Source organism: Fistularia commersonii, chromosome 18, assembly GCF_037954325.1.
Source record: "Fistularia commersonii isolate RoL2024-O1a breed Wild chromosome 18, RoL_Fcom_v1.0, whole genome shotgun sequence".
Lineage (NCBI taxonomy): Eukaryota > Metazoa > Chordata > Actinopteri > Syngnathiformes > Fistulariidae > Fistularia > Fistularia commersonii.
In genome coordinates, this window is record NC_141301.1 from 16,665,121 (window position 1) to 16,680,149 (window position 15,029).

The following is a 15,029-nucleotide window of genomic DNA, read 5'->3' on the forward strand; positions in this document are numbered from 1 at the left end:
GTCGGGGACAGCAGGGTCGGGGAGGTCGGCAAGTGGTCGCCACATGGGAGCGTTGGCGGTTCCCATGTGGCGTAACTCCACCAGAAAACATGTGTCCTCCAGCAGCAGAAGGGCCGGAGGGCCGCTCTCTGCTCGAGCCGGAGGACTCCACAGAGACGCCCTCCGAGGAGGAGAATTCACACATGGCGGACGGCGGGAAGCGTCCCGCGTTGAATCCGCTCCCGCAGCCAAAACTGGTATTTACAGCTCCTTCAGGAGAGGCGTCGGATGAATTGTGCAGAAACCATGAAGCGTTAATGTGTTAGATTCTCAATAAGCTCACATCATTGCACGTGTTGATGAGCTGATGATTTGCGAAACAACATGATCCGGGCCCGAAAGTGTCCGAGCCCAAAAATAAACTCCCTCCGTGGAAACCGGACCGACGTTCGCAGTGAGTCCAAAGTGAACTGATGCTACGTCGCTGTTCGTGCACGGCAAGGGGCTTTTGCCTTTAAGGCTTAAAGACGTTGCAAAATATCATCATTTAGAGATAAAATGCCGGACCATGTGTCGCACTTGTAACGTGGCAGTTTTTTTTTTGTTCATGACCTCGAACACTTTGTCAAAACCTAGCCTCAGGTTTCAGGGTCGCGAAGAGACGACACGCCAGCTCTATCATGGACACCAGCTTCTTCCACAGAACGGTAAGTGAGTCCACGCTCTTTTTATGGTGTAAACAGATTTATCTCCACTCAACATGACACCTGCTACTTTACTTTATCCACATACAAACACACAGGCGCACGCACACACACACACACACACCGACACACACACACACACACACACACACACTCACACACACACACACACTCGCACACTCGGCTCCCTCTGCGAACCACACCGTGTTTCCTTGTACCTCATACGGCAGAGTGGCTCTACCACAACATTGTCAGAACACATCAGCCGCTACAACCTTGATGGCTTCCACACTGAGTCTCTCCCATGGCTGCCCTGCAGAGACACCGCAGGCCTGTTGCTTTAGTCCTGCTCCCAGCAGCCTATTCAGCCTTCCAGGGTCACACAGTGGAGAGAAACAGAATAACCCCCCTGGCTTAATTTGGGAGAAGAATGACGATGTGCATTATGCGTTATCAACGGCGGCATTGCACAGAAATAACAGCGAGGGGCGCCGAGGACAATGAAACGGGTTTTTATAAAAGGCTCGGCTATTGTAGCCGGAGCATGAATGATCGCGAGCCCCCGGGCTCCGGCCACTGCCGAGCCTTTTGGAGAGGTGACCTCATTCTGGATCCGTACGTCTTCTGTCTACCGGGGGGCCGAAATGTGTCACGTCATCGCCATCTTCTCCTCTTACCGTGGCGCGCAGCCTGCCGCCGGAGCCGTCACCTGCTCCTCGGAGGGACGCCCGGTGAGCGGCCGCCGGCTGTCCGGGTCAGGAATGCGGCGACACAGAAAGAGAAAGCAAATGCCCGGCGCTCAGAAGGCACCGGTGCTCGGGGCCACGACCCGTCCGCACGGACGCTTCTGGCCACGCGGCACAAATCTCTCGCTATCTCGGGCCGCGTGGCCGCCGCGGGAAGGGCCAGCTGTCAGGTGGGGAACTCGGGGGGGGGGGGTCCCCTCCTTTGGGTGACTTGCTTGCAAAGCGGGCTACTGACACTTTTACGCACGGTCAGTGAATGCAGCGCCATCAAACCCACGGGCAGAGTCAACCGGTGACCCGCTGCTGCCGACGTACACAGATCCCAGTCCAGGGAACGGGACTGCGCAGGCGACCTCCCGCAGTCCAAACACACATGGCGCGTTCAACTGGAAAAAATCGGGAACATTCGAGTGAGTGTTGGAGTGAGTGAATAAGAGCAAATAAAATGAACTTTATTGATACACATAGGGAAAATTCCACTTTCATGGCGACGTAACAGTTACCTCCTCTTCTCCTTTAGCTTTTCCCTTCAGGGGCGCCACAGCGAATCAACCTTCAGGCAGCGTGACAGTTAGAAGGTCAAAAAATGTTGTCTGTCTTTGTATGTTGCCCTGCCGTTGACGGGCCACCAGTCCCATTCCAGGCTGAGCCCGGCCTCTTGCCCGATGGCAGCCGGGAGAGGCTCCGGCGTCCCCGGCTGAGCGCCCTGAGCGCAGGGCGAGCGCTAGAAGACGGATGGATGGGACGTGGAGGTGCTCGGTATGCTCTCGTACAGGCAAACCACTCTTTCGGAAGCACATCTGCTATGTGGTTGGTTCCCGGCATCTTTGAGAACTCACTCATAAATATCTGTCACCTCTTTGGAAAGAGGATCAAACGTCCAACAGGATTTCCTTTAATTTGTTTCTGGGTTTTGCTTTCAATCGGTCTGTTTTTCTGTTTTGTCTGTTGGCATAAAGTTAGCTAAATGTGTGCAGAAATTTCGAAATTCTTCACATCATCAAATCAAACAAGTCAAACAAGTCATCAAATCATTCAGTACACAACAGTACGCGACAGTACACAACAGTACACGGCAGTACACATCCTTACACACCTGTACACACCAATACACAACAGTACACATCTGTACACAGTATATAACAGCACTGTAATGTACTGTTATGGACTCAAATCGTCACATTTTCAGATGAGTTTGGAAAAATAAAACTTTATTTTCCCAAAGCAGCTGAAATCAATTAACTTCTATAAGTATACAAGAGTGGGACTTGTCCGAACAGCGGCTGTCCTTAAAGGTATGCATGCGTGTACAAAGAGTGCACTACAAGGAGTGCTCTACTGCTGGAAGCTCAACGGGAGACAGAAAAAACGGTATTTGGTTGAGGGTTTGATCTTAGTGTTCAGTCTGACGCGATGGGCCATCTCTCCTGGCCGGCCGCCGCCGCCGCCGCAGGAAGGCTCGACCGTGAGTTGGATAAAATATGAAAAGCGGTGCATTCATGTCATAGACGCGTGTGCACGTGCACGCACGGCATCTTCCCTTCCCCGTACGGAGTGAAAGATTTGTTCCAGAACAAGGAGGGGTCGCTGTCAGGACAGAGCGGCGCTGATGCAACGTTTCGTAACATGAAAGCGCATCATCGTGCGCTTTCTTAATCCGCCGTGATGTTCGAGGAGCGTTTCCAGCGATGGCAGAAACACGATCCAGATGCCACCGATCTCAAGCGGTGAGACGCCCTCGAAACTCATGTCAAGTTCGGATATTCGGGACCGAACGGATCCGGAGCGATTGCCTGCGAGCTCGGGAGCTTTGCTCCTGAGAGAAGACGCCGCTGAGACCGGGAACCGCGACCGGGACCTCTGGGTTGAACCCGGCACCTGGTTGTCCTCGCGAAGAGGGGCGCGCTGCCGCTTTAACTGGCCCCGGCTGTTGCACGTGAGCCGATCGAAAACACATGTTCCGGTGGGACCGTGTCCGCGGGCCGGGAGAGCCGACGTGTTACACACACTTTTCCACTCCGGGCTGATGCAACAGAGAGCAGTTTCATTTTGAGCGTCTTTCCTGACTCAGGGCTTTGAGATCCGGCTCAAGGGGTCCAGCCGTTGAGATGTTCCTGGACCACCACCACCACCACCACCACCACCACCACCCATCCCCCTAGCTAGTTTTATTTTCAAAGCAAATGTCAGACAGTGTTCAGACAAATGTCGGATTAGTCTGATATGTACTATTAACATATGTTTTTTTTTATATGTATCGTATCTTGTGCTGATCCTGCCCGTATGTCAAATTTTAAAAGTCAATGCGGCCCCTGAGCAACAAGTTTGCCCACCCCTGGGCGAGGGTTAGGCAGCTGATTCCCAGCCAGGGGAGGCCGGGAATCCAACCAGGAGAGTTGGATTCCACGGAGGATTGCTCCGACCCGCTCCGATAGAAAGGCAGAAGACAAGATATAGCGGGACAAAAAAAAATCCACAAATAAATAGACAGCAGATAAGTAGACAACAGACAACAGCAACAACAACATCAGGGACGACAATGGGCAACATCGAGGAACAGTGAGGGTGAAAAATACACCACTGAAAATATACCACTAATCTGAGCTGGAATGAACCATCATATGTTCACATCTCACTTTTATACGAAGCTGTTCCGTGTTAAACACACGGTGGGAGCTCCCGCTCCGTCTCCTGGGATCTGTGGTAGACGAGCCAAGGCTCGGTGGTAGAAATGGAATATGATGCTGGTCGGAGGTGCAAACTGGAGCTGAGAACGGCTGTCGGCATTTATACTCCCACCTGCTGTACATGCAGCGGGAACGCTCGTCGGGAAGTTCCAGTACCCTTTTCTGTGTGTGTGTGTGTGTGTGTGTGTGTGTGTGTGTGTGTGTGTGTCTCAAAGCCTCCTCGCTGCTGCCTTGACCGCGTCTTCGTTTTCCTCTCTTAACGACACGGAGCGTTAAGATAGTATTAATTTGTAAAAAAGTGATGATCGATTGAGATATGCTAAATATGCATGCAAGTACTCTAAGCTGAGTGAAATAGGTTTGTTTCATTAGATAAATCCAACAAGTGACGAGAACATGAGGCGTCCCAGGAGCAAGTGGCTGAGGGAGTCTCCCTCTCTGTGGGGAGACTGCTGGTCTTCAAACTGCAACTGCAGCAGAAAAGGCCTTGGAAAGTAAGCTCTCCTTGTCGTGACCCCCGCGTGACTATATTTATGTATCTATCTCGATAATTGTTCTCTGATATACTGTGTGTGCTTTTGTTTGTGGGCAAAAGTGAAGCGTTCAAAGAAGAGTCCCGGCTGCCTCTGCAGAGAGGGGATCCGTCCGCCTCAGCTCAACAGTCTGCAGCAGATGCTGCCACAGATGAATGAAGAAGCACCTGTCTTTGCATGGCAGGAGGTCACGACCCCCCGGACCACCAGGAACTGCAAATAACTTCTGTGCACATTTACTTTCCTCTTCTGCCCGTCGTGTTCTCTGCTCTAGGCAGACGGCGTGTTGTCACGGATGTCCAGGCGGCCTGATAAAGCCGGAGCCGCGGCCCGAGGCGAGCGCCAGTGAAGAGAAGCAGTCCTTTTCCTGCATTTGAGGAATCTGAGCCTTTCCTCTCTCAGCTGCAACCCATCACTCACTTCCTGTTTGCACGGCGCCTCGGCCCGCCCGCTTCCTGTACGGGCCGTCCGATCCCAGAACCTTCTGGATGCACTGAAGCTGTCAACATGCTGCTTGAATCTTCAGCGCTCCATGACAAAGGTAGGGGCCACACAGTGACTGGTGCGCGCGCGCACACACACACACACACACACACACATGTGGACACAAGAAACACGATACGTGCGTGATTCACGACCGACTGTTCCCGAGCCTCATGGGAAACATCTGATCTGCCGAGTGCTGGCCGATCCCAAAGAACTGGATTAAACCTGCGGGCCTCCCCGCCACGACTCCAACACACCGCAATTATCAGCCGTTGGTAACATTCATCAGGATTCCCTGAACGGATGACGGGCCGAGGCTCGGCGTGCGGCGCCCGCACTCTGGGCCCAAGTCTCCAAGAACGGGCTTTGGAGGGAAACAATTGGAATGCAATACTTTCTTCAAGAAAATGACTTTCAGCACAATGAAGGCTTCAGAGGGCAGCGTAACGTCTGGTCACCGCTCTCTTGTGCGACTTCCTCTGAGGTGGAATCGTCCGTTTGAGACCAAAATCCTGAGGACAGTAACCCAGAGAAGACGTGTTCTTCTGATTCTTCTGGATGGCGAGCCCGCAGGAGCGCAGGCTGGACTCAAAAAAGCAGCGAACGGAGGCGCGTGTCGGAGAGGCTGCGGGACCGCCGGCAGCCACGCTGTGACAGCGACTTCCGTTTGTCTGCCTCTCTGCCAGACGCCGGTCGGTACTTCCGCTTTAAAAGCGCCGATCCCCCCCGTTCACCAGCGGAGGAGTGGCTGATGCTTCTCATAAAGAATAATGATCCAAAGAAGCCGGGCTATAAATACTACGCTCGCCGCGATGACGCAACCTCGACGTTCTCACTAACTTTACCCTCCAAGATTGTTGTAGAGATTCCGCGGAGACAAGAGGCCGAGATAACGCCGCCTTTGGGGTTCCAAGGCACCGTGTTTAATTCATGAGGAGGCCAAGACTCCAGCTGGAGCTCAGCACTCGCACCAGATGTATCCTGCAGAAGCTCCTCCATCCTCACTGCGTCGACGGCGTGGGCTCTCAGCGCTCCACCGCTCCATCTGCCACATCATCTCAGCTGCATCTCAGTGGCCCAAAGCTCCTCCATGAACATGACCAAGCTTTCAGTTATGATAGTTTCTCCACACATTATGACATTATGACATTAAATTAAATCAAATCAAACGAAGTCTGTTTTTTATCATAAAATGAGAGTGGAAGATTCTTATTTGTTGATGCGCTGTGTTGAATTCTTTTAAATGAGGACTTTTAAATGTTGCATTGCAGAGGTCATCTGGAGGAACGCTGAGCAGAGAAGGAGAGCCGACGTGACGTGTTTGGAAGCCCGACGCCAACATGAAGCCGCCGGACGTGCGCTCGCAGTCTCTCACGCCACCTTCTGTTCTCTTAACCTGCCGAGACACACGCTTCCTTCGGGATTAGCGGAGACTGATTGCGGGCGGGGATTATGTGTTTACCCCACAGGCCGGACCCTGCAGCTCCAAGTGGACCTCTTCTGTGGAACGTCTGTATCTGCCGAGGCCTTCAGCCGCTGCACGGCCATCGCGAAAATCACCGCCGACAGGCGGCATAAATCTCCCGAGGGAGAATCTGTACCGTCCTGGGCTCGGTCAAAGACGTGAGGTGTTCCTGGTCCAGAACACACACGGCCGCTATCCAGCGCTTTTTCTTTATGTTGTCAAAACAGCCGGGAGGAGAATGGACAACCGGCAAGGGTCAAAGGTCACGGCCTCCCCCGTCAAGCAGAAGAGAGATGGGGGGGGTAGAGAGAGGGGAAGAGAGGGAGAGGAAGAGAGAGAGAGAGAGAGAGAAGCAGCAGTTGGAACCAAAGCAACAGCCTGGTTCTTCCCTCCCTCCTGACTATTGTTGGTGTGGAGATGTTTCCTCATGGAGGTCCTATTTTGAGACGGGCTCTGCTCCTGAAGGACCCAGTTCCTCGCAGGCAATGATTCTGGGCTGGAAAGACGGCGTTGCATCTGACAGGAGAGTCACGGAGCCGCAGGCCGAGGGCGAGTCACCTCGTCCAGCTCACACCGTCAGCCTCGACGCTCGTGAAGGTGCTCGTGACCTTCCAGACTCGGGTCCACCGTCCACAGCCGTCAGCTGAGCCGGATTATACGAGCCGGGAAGATATCGAACACGTTCCTCCACGCCTTCTGGCACACCTCTCTCTGGTCCCATCAGCGGGTCCAGAAGGGTCTGAGGCCGGACTCCAGGTCCTCTCTGGTTTTCTGGGGACCACCGGGCTTCTTCCCCGGATGAAGTGAATTTGGACAATAAATTTTTCTGTCAATAGATCTTCTCATGAACACTTGTGTCAAAAACATCAAACCATGACAAATAGGTCATGCCACCGGGTTGATTCCTCCTCAGGCGTGTCGTGGAGGGACATGGACATCCAGCCTCTGTGAGAGGACCAGGCCACACTCATATTACCAGAGAAGAAGCGCTGAATCAAAGGAGCGCGTTGGAGAAGTGAGAAAATGCGGTACCGTTCCGTCTGAGGAGTCCGGCCTGTCGTAGGCTTGCTGAGTGGAACCGGGAAGGCTGGTGTCCCGAACCTCCCACACAGACCTGCACATACCCCGGCTCTCGTGTGGCAGCGGGCCCTTCTGCCGTCCCTTCCGCTCGGCCTGCTCGGACCGAGGTTCGTACCTCCGGAGACACACGGGTAGATGCTCTGCGTGAGCGCTGCCGCGACACACACTCCACCTCGGATCTGCTCCGGCTCCACCCGCTCGGTGATTTTGGTCCGCGGCCGTCGTCTTTGCCTCCTCCAAATGATTAATGCTAAGCTACCCGCTAAACAACAAGCGTCAGGTCCGGAGCCGAAGACCCGGTTTTAAAAGGCCGTTTTCACCGCTGAGACCAGATTGGCGACGCAGCCTCTGTCGCCATGACAACGGCACCGGGCGACGGCACGCTCTCACACCGTTTGCTCGGGAAATGTTAGAGTTGGCGAAGGGCAGGCAGATACTTCAGTCACCCCGAGGGGAAATCACAGGTCGGTCGACCAAGGAGGCGTCCATCCTGGGCTCCACCGCCGACTTCATCTCACAGGATTGGCTTCCATCCCTTTCAAGCCGCGGAACATGGGGAATTCTTAACTGAAACATCTTCAAACTACCCTCTAAACACTCCTGAGCTCTGCCTCCGGGCCGGCAGGCTTCGCTAGCGACTGGTCATCAAGTGAACTTTGCATCTGATTTCACTCTGACAGGAAATCGTCTGCCAGTGGAGCTGCTCCGGCTGCAGAACTGTCAAACACCGAGATGAGGAGGAGCGACACGGCAGCACCTGCTGTGGACGTGGTGGACCATGGAGAACGTTGTGGAGAGACTGTGAAGAAGTACAAGAAGAGAAAGGAGTCCCGCTGTCCGCCGGGGCGGTGAAGCTCGGACACAGCCACCCACTCCCAGAATACACACACACACACACACACAAAACCTGCTTGGAATCCATTTGCCTCCAAAAGCTGCCCGGAGGCCTGACGGCACCTTGCAGTTGCAGCTTCCTGATCGTGGCTCTCTGAGGGCTGCCTTCCTTGAGAGACAGAAGGCCTTCGGAGAGGTGCTGTCGTGCAGCGGCTGAAAGTCCGCGGGTCGTCGGATTAATGTTTGACTCGTCTTCCGCCGTCGACCAATGAGTCGACACACATGGAATGTGTGAATCACGCCGAACAATCGAGAAGCAACGGCACGGCGCCGACGTGAGGGGCTCTGAGAGGGGAAAAAGGCGCCGTGGGGTGGGCGGGGGGGCGGGCCGACAACCACCGGCTCGCAGAGGCTCAGTTCCTGGAGCCAAACCTCCACAGCTGCTTCTGCACCGAGGGCTCTTTGGCCGCGGACGAAGACCGAGTGCGCTGGTGCTTTACTGAGACCGATGAAGCCTTCATAGGTCCTTGGAGCGGCTTCTCACATTACTTGCTCAAATGAAACCCCAGGTGCGCCCAGACCCGAGCCCAGGTCCCGGCACAGGTCCCGGCCCAGGTCCCGGCCCAGGTCCCAGGACAGGCGGCAGAAGCACGGAGCAGCTTTTGGCCGCGGATTCAAATTTGTTTGCACCAACCAGAACCCCCAGGTCATCTTCTGCATGGAGCCCACAGCCTGCAGACTGGCCGAAGGTCTCGTGACGCTGTGAGAAGCTCCGCTGCGAGAAGCTCCGCTGCGCCTTCTCAGAAATGGAGGGTGGATTACAGAGGGTATACTTTCTCCTTTCTCCTGGACAACATGGTGGATTTATCGCGCAGTTTAGGAGATGTCTGATGATTTGGACATTTTCATGGAGTTGTTAGAATTCATGGCAGTTTTTGTACAGAATGCTTAGAACTTTGTGTGGGTTGTTGACAGAGCCGTGGACGTGCCTCCGCGGTCACCCTGCTGCTGAGAGAAAAACGGTGACACTTTGTGCTTGCGGTCCCTGTTTGTCCAGAAGGCACTGAAATCCTACAGGACTATAATGAGGGCCAGATTCCAGCGACATTCCTCAGACAGCTTTACAACCGTGACCTGGGCTGCTGGGCTGCTGGGCTGCTGGGCTGCAGGGCTGCAGGGAACGGGCGCCATCCTGCAACAACAAGTCTTAAATGTACATTGTGTTTACAGAGAAAACAAAGCAGGACCTCCCGCCGCCGCTCGGTCAGGGTGTGGTGGCCGTCGCCATGGTGACGAGCCGCGTACGGCTAATTCAGTCCATGTGCCTGAAACCCGAGACGCCGCCCGGGCGGGGAAGCTCAGGACCGACGGCCTCTCCGCTGACGGACGGGTCCCCGCTGGAGCATCGAGCTGCAGGACAAGCCCGTTCCTCTTCTTCCATCGACGGCTCCTGAAAGACCTGCGCCCCGGTCCCCTCGGCCGCGGGGTCATCTCAAATGGGTCCTGTCGCTCTGCTCTCGGTAGAGCCATGTTTGCTGGTCAGGCCAGAGGCCGCTGGCGCTACTGCTGTTGCTGTCGCTGCCCCTATCGCTATCGCTGCATGAGAATCGTTTGAACCTTCTGCTCGCCTGACAGGAAGATGTTCAGTCTGACACTGGAAACCTGACCTAACGTCTCAGATGGGCGTGTGTTTTTTGTCTTCCATGAGAAGAGGTCACGTTCTCCAATGTTACAACACTAGCGGTACATTTTCCCGCCAGGTTTGTTGGCACCGCACTTTTTACCTGTTGTGGAAAGTCCGCTAAACATCTGCCAATCCTGACGGTGAGATTTGTTTGTGGAGCATCTTGTGTCCTCCACGAGTCCAGGGCTTCCATCTTTCCAAATCCCAGGTTTTTTCAGACTCAAACGTCCCTGCAGCTGATGGACTGATGATATTGAGGTGAGGACAGAGAAGGTCAGACATCTACAGAGCTTACCGGGGTTCCCAAATACTTTCCGTATAGTCACATATTCTTCACGGTGTTAAGTACGTGCCGTATCTCTGAGGGCTTCGGGCTTCCCACCCTCCCACCCTGAAAGACTAATCACCAAATCCCGAGCTGCAGTCTCGGTTTCCCGGCCTCCCTCATACGTAACCGCCAGCTGTGTTTGCAAACGAGCGTCCTTGTCTGACAACGGTTGTGAATCCGGTGAGATCCCGTTCCTCGCTTAGCATCTCTAAATACAGCGGGGCAGAAGGACGGAGGCCCACGTGAGGAGGACGGGATTATAAAAGCTGTGAACAATTAGCATAGATGGGCCGTCCCTGGGCAGGGAGGAACGCTGTCTGCTTATGTTAATTTTCTGGGGATTAATCTAAGGAGCTTTTAAGGGCCCTTCAGTGGAAGCAACTATTTTAAGAGGAGCCCAAAGAAAACCCTTCCGTGGCACACAAACCACAACCACTGGGTCCTGAGGCGGGACCCCCACATCCACCGCCGCACTGTGTGAAATGTCACCACATCGTGTGTGTGTGTGTGTGTGTTTGTGTGTGTGTGTGTGTGTGTGTGTGTTTGCGGTGTCGTCCCAGCGCTGGGCTGGCGCCGTGTTTGGCTCTGATGCTTCTCCAGATGTGCTTTGTCTCCCTCCTTTCCCTCGCTGCCCCTCCCCTCCCTGGGTGGGACTTTATCCCGGTCAGAGCTTTTTGAGGGGCTGCATGAAAATGATTTGGACCTTCTGCACAACAACAGCGCTTCTCCACACAGCGACACAGAAGGACGAGAGGGTTGAGGGCTCTCAGATCAACATTGAACACACGACGTTCAGATGATGACCGCTGCCGCAGGACATCTGAGGGGTTCTGTCAGGACCTGAACACAGAGACCACTGCTTTGTGAAGCTATCAGACGTGTCTTCATATTCAGCGTCTTGAATCTTTGAGTCCTTGAATGTCGAGTGGGATTGGCAGATATCTTGGCTGCCGTTGAAAAAGTTTCCACAGGCACGGGGGGGTTGGGTTGGGCGATGGAGATGTTTAGTCCTCAGCGCAATGCAGCCTGGGGCGTCACGGGCCGGTGCCTCCCTGAGCCGTCCCAAGCCCGGATAAATGCAGAGGGTTGTGTCGGGAAGGGCGCCCGGCGTAAAACTTTGGCCAAAACCAAACATGCGAATCAATCGTAATAACCAGATCATACCGGATCGGTCGAGGCCCGGGTTGACAACCACCGCCATCGGCACTGGTGACCTACAGGGAACCAGTGGAAAGCGGGCTGCTGTAGGTCAAAGGAGAGGTGGAAGGCGTGTTCGGAAGCAGAGAGAGAAGAGGAAAGGCAAGATTCTGGGACTGAGAGAAGAGACTTTGAATATTGGGACTATGACAGGAAAAGGTAGAGAGTTGGTCGACATGATGCAGAGAAGGAAGGCGGATATACTGTGTGTCCAGGAGACCAGGTGGAAAGGTAGTAAGGCTAGAAGCTTAGGAGCAGCTTTAAGTTGTACTATTATGGTACTGACAAGAAGAGACATGGAGTAGGAGTTATCTTGAAGGAGTAGTCGGAATGTTCTGGATGTGAAAAGAATGTCAGATAGACTTAGGAGTCTGGAGCTGGAAATTGAAGGTGTGATGCTCAATGTTGTTAAAGGCTATGCCCCGCAGGTGGGAGGTGAGTTTGAGGAGAAGAAGGAGAAGGTGCAGACTTCAATGGACATGTCGGTGAAGGCAATAGAGGGGATGAAGAAGTGATGGGCAGATTTGGTATCCAGGATAGGAATGCAGAGGGACAGATGGTGGTAGATTTTGCAAAAAGGATGGAAATGGCTGTAGTGAACACCTTTTTCCAGAAAAAAACAGGAACATGGGGTAACTTATAAGAGCGGAGGTAGGAGCACGCGGGTAGACTACATCTTGTATAGACGAGGTAACCTGAAAGAGATCAGTGACTGCAAAGTAGTTGTAGGTGAGAGTGTAGCCAGACAGCATAGGATGGTGGTTTGTAGGATGACTCTGGTGACAAGGAAGATGAAGAGGACAAAGGCAGAGCAGAGGACAAAATGGTGGAAGCTGAAAAGGGAGGAGTGTTGCATGGTTTTCAGGGAGGAGTTGAGAAAGGGTCTGGGCGGTCAGGGTGAGCTTCCAGATGATTGGACAACTACAGCTAGTGTTATCAGGGAGACAGGTAGAAGAGTACTTGGTGTGTCATCTAGGAAGTAGATAAGGAGACTTGGTGGTGGAATGAGGAAGAGTAGGAGTGTATACAGAGAAAGCGGTTAGCGAAGAAGAAGTGGGATACTGAGAGGACTGAAGAGAACAGACAGGAGTTCAGGGAGATGCGGCGAAAGGTAAAGATAGAGGTAGCAAAGGCAGAACAAAGGGCGTACGATGACTTGTATACTATGTTGGACAGTAAGGAGGGAGAAAATGATGTATACAGGTTGGCAAAACAGAGATAATGATATACCCGTGGAGGTGTGGATGTGGCTAGGAGAGGTAGCGATAGAGTTTCTGACTCGATTATTCAACAAGGTTCTTAGAGAGTGAACGTCCGGGTCCCGGGAGGTTTCGGCCGTATCAGAGGTGAACCGTTCCCTCGCCCCGCGAAGGATCCCCGTTATTTAGCAGAATGTCGAGCTACGTAACATCTGCCGGGCTGAGTCTGATCTCCGGGACGGAAGCAGCTTCACAGTAGAGAAACCCTGGACCTCGGACCCCAGGTGCTCGTTCCTCCTTGTTTCCGGGGGGCCTCCCGAGCTCCGGGGAGGATGGATGGATGGATCGCGGGACAGAAGGTTATCTGAGACGACTGTGAGAACACCTTGGAGCAAAAGGGCAGCAGAGGAGGCGCCGGTATCTGAGCTGAAGGGCTCGTCCCCCTCCTGTTTACGAGCGTTAGATCACAAACAATAAGCCACTGCACGATCCCCACCGGCGGCGTGGACACTAGGAACACGGGGACGCCGCGCTCGCAGGATCATCTCGCCGTCCGCTCGAGATTTTCTCTGGTTTCTCTCCATTTCCCATCCCCTCTTGTTCCACACACGGCGTGCGACAATACTTCGGGGTCCGGCCGAGGTTTCCGTCTTGGCCGACAGATGGACCGCGTCTGCAGCTTTAGCCTCGCGGCTAAATAATCTGGACTTGTACTATTACTGATCACTTTCAGTCGCTGCCGCCCATCTGGACGCTGCCAGAGCCCCCCCACCTCCCAGCGTAATCGCTGATGACACAGGAAATGTAATCTAGATATCTTGGTGATGATGAAAGTGGTGGGAATAGGATTAAACCGGAGGGTGACATAGCTCTGTGAGGATTGTGTGTCCTCTGCATTCCCCGCTGCAGCCTGGAGATGGAGGTCAGCGTGACTGCAGGACATGAATGTGAACACCAGCCCAGCCTTTCACGCTCTGAGTTCCCGTCTCTGGACGCATTATCACTCTTCTTCTTCAGCAGCAGCTGTTCCTCCTGATGTCCGCCTGCCACCGTCACAAGTGCAACAATTACTCCGTCGTTGATTCTCCTTCCCTCCCTCCTGGCTCTCCGCCACAAATCCGCCTTCTCCATCTGACCCTTCCTCTCACACCAACTACCTTCTCATCCTCTCTCACTACGTCCATAAACCTTCTCTGCGGTCTTTCTCTAGACCTCCTGCCCGGCAGCTCCGATTCCAGCATATTCACTCTCCCTCCTCTGTCCATGACCCAACCATCTCAGTCCGGCTTCTCTGACCTTCTCTCCGAAACATCTCACGTATGGCGTCCCTCTGATGGACTCCGTCCTGATCCTCACCGTCCTGGTCGCTCCCAAAGAGAACCTGAACATCTTCTTCTCTGCCGCCTCCAGCTCTGCCTCCTGTCTTCTCCTCGATGCCACTGTTCACACCTCAAAATCAGCTTTATTCATTTGTCATTTTTCTCTGCATGTACTGAGCATATAGAGGGATCTAGAAGACGCTTCTCACTTTCCCACTGTTCCACACACACACACACACACACACACACACACACACACACACACACACACACACTCACACACACACACACACACACGCATGCACACACAAAGTAGTGAATGACTGAGTTTGCTGGCCGAATTCCTTTTTTAAGCAGAATTCTTGCGGGATTCTTCTCGTCGCAGCAACTGGACTTGGAGAAGAATGCAAGAAGAATTCCCCATGACCTGGATGGCAGAGAAGCTCCTCAGATGTATCAAGCAGCGTACGTTCAGGGTCCATAGCAGGCTCACAGGCGGCTCTCATGTTCACACGTTCGACCGTCTAATCAGATTAGGGGCTGATCTGCGTCCGGCAGAAGGTTTACATCCAACTCCACCACGTTGGCAAACAACCCGGTGAACTCGCAGCATGCGGGGGAGATACGGGGGAAGGCGGGTTTCTTTTTCAGGCTCCGCTCATGTATCTCACATGTGGTCCCTCGGCAGACGCGCAGATTGTGTGCGGCGAGCCGCAGAGGGCCGGTACTTAGGGGCCGAAGGCCGGAGTTAAGATTATCTGCATGACTTCAGGCCAAAGAGATTTGTT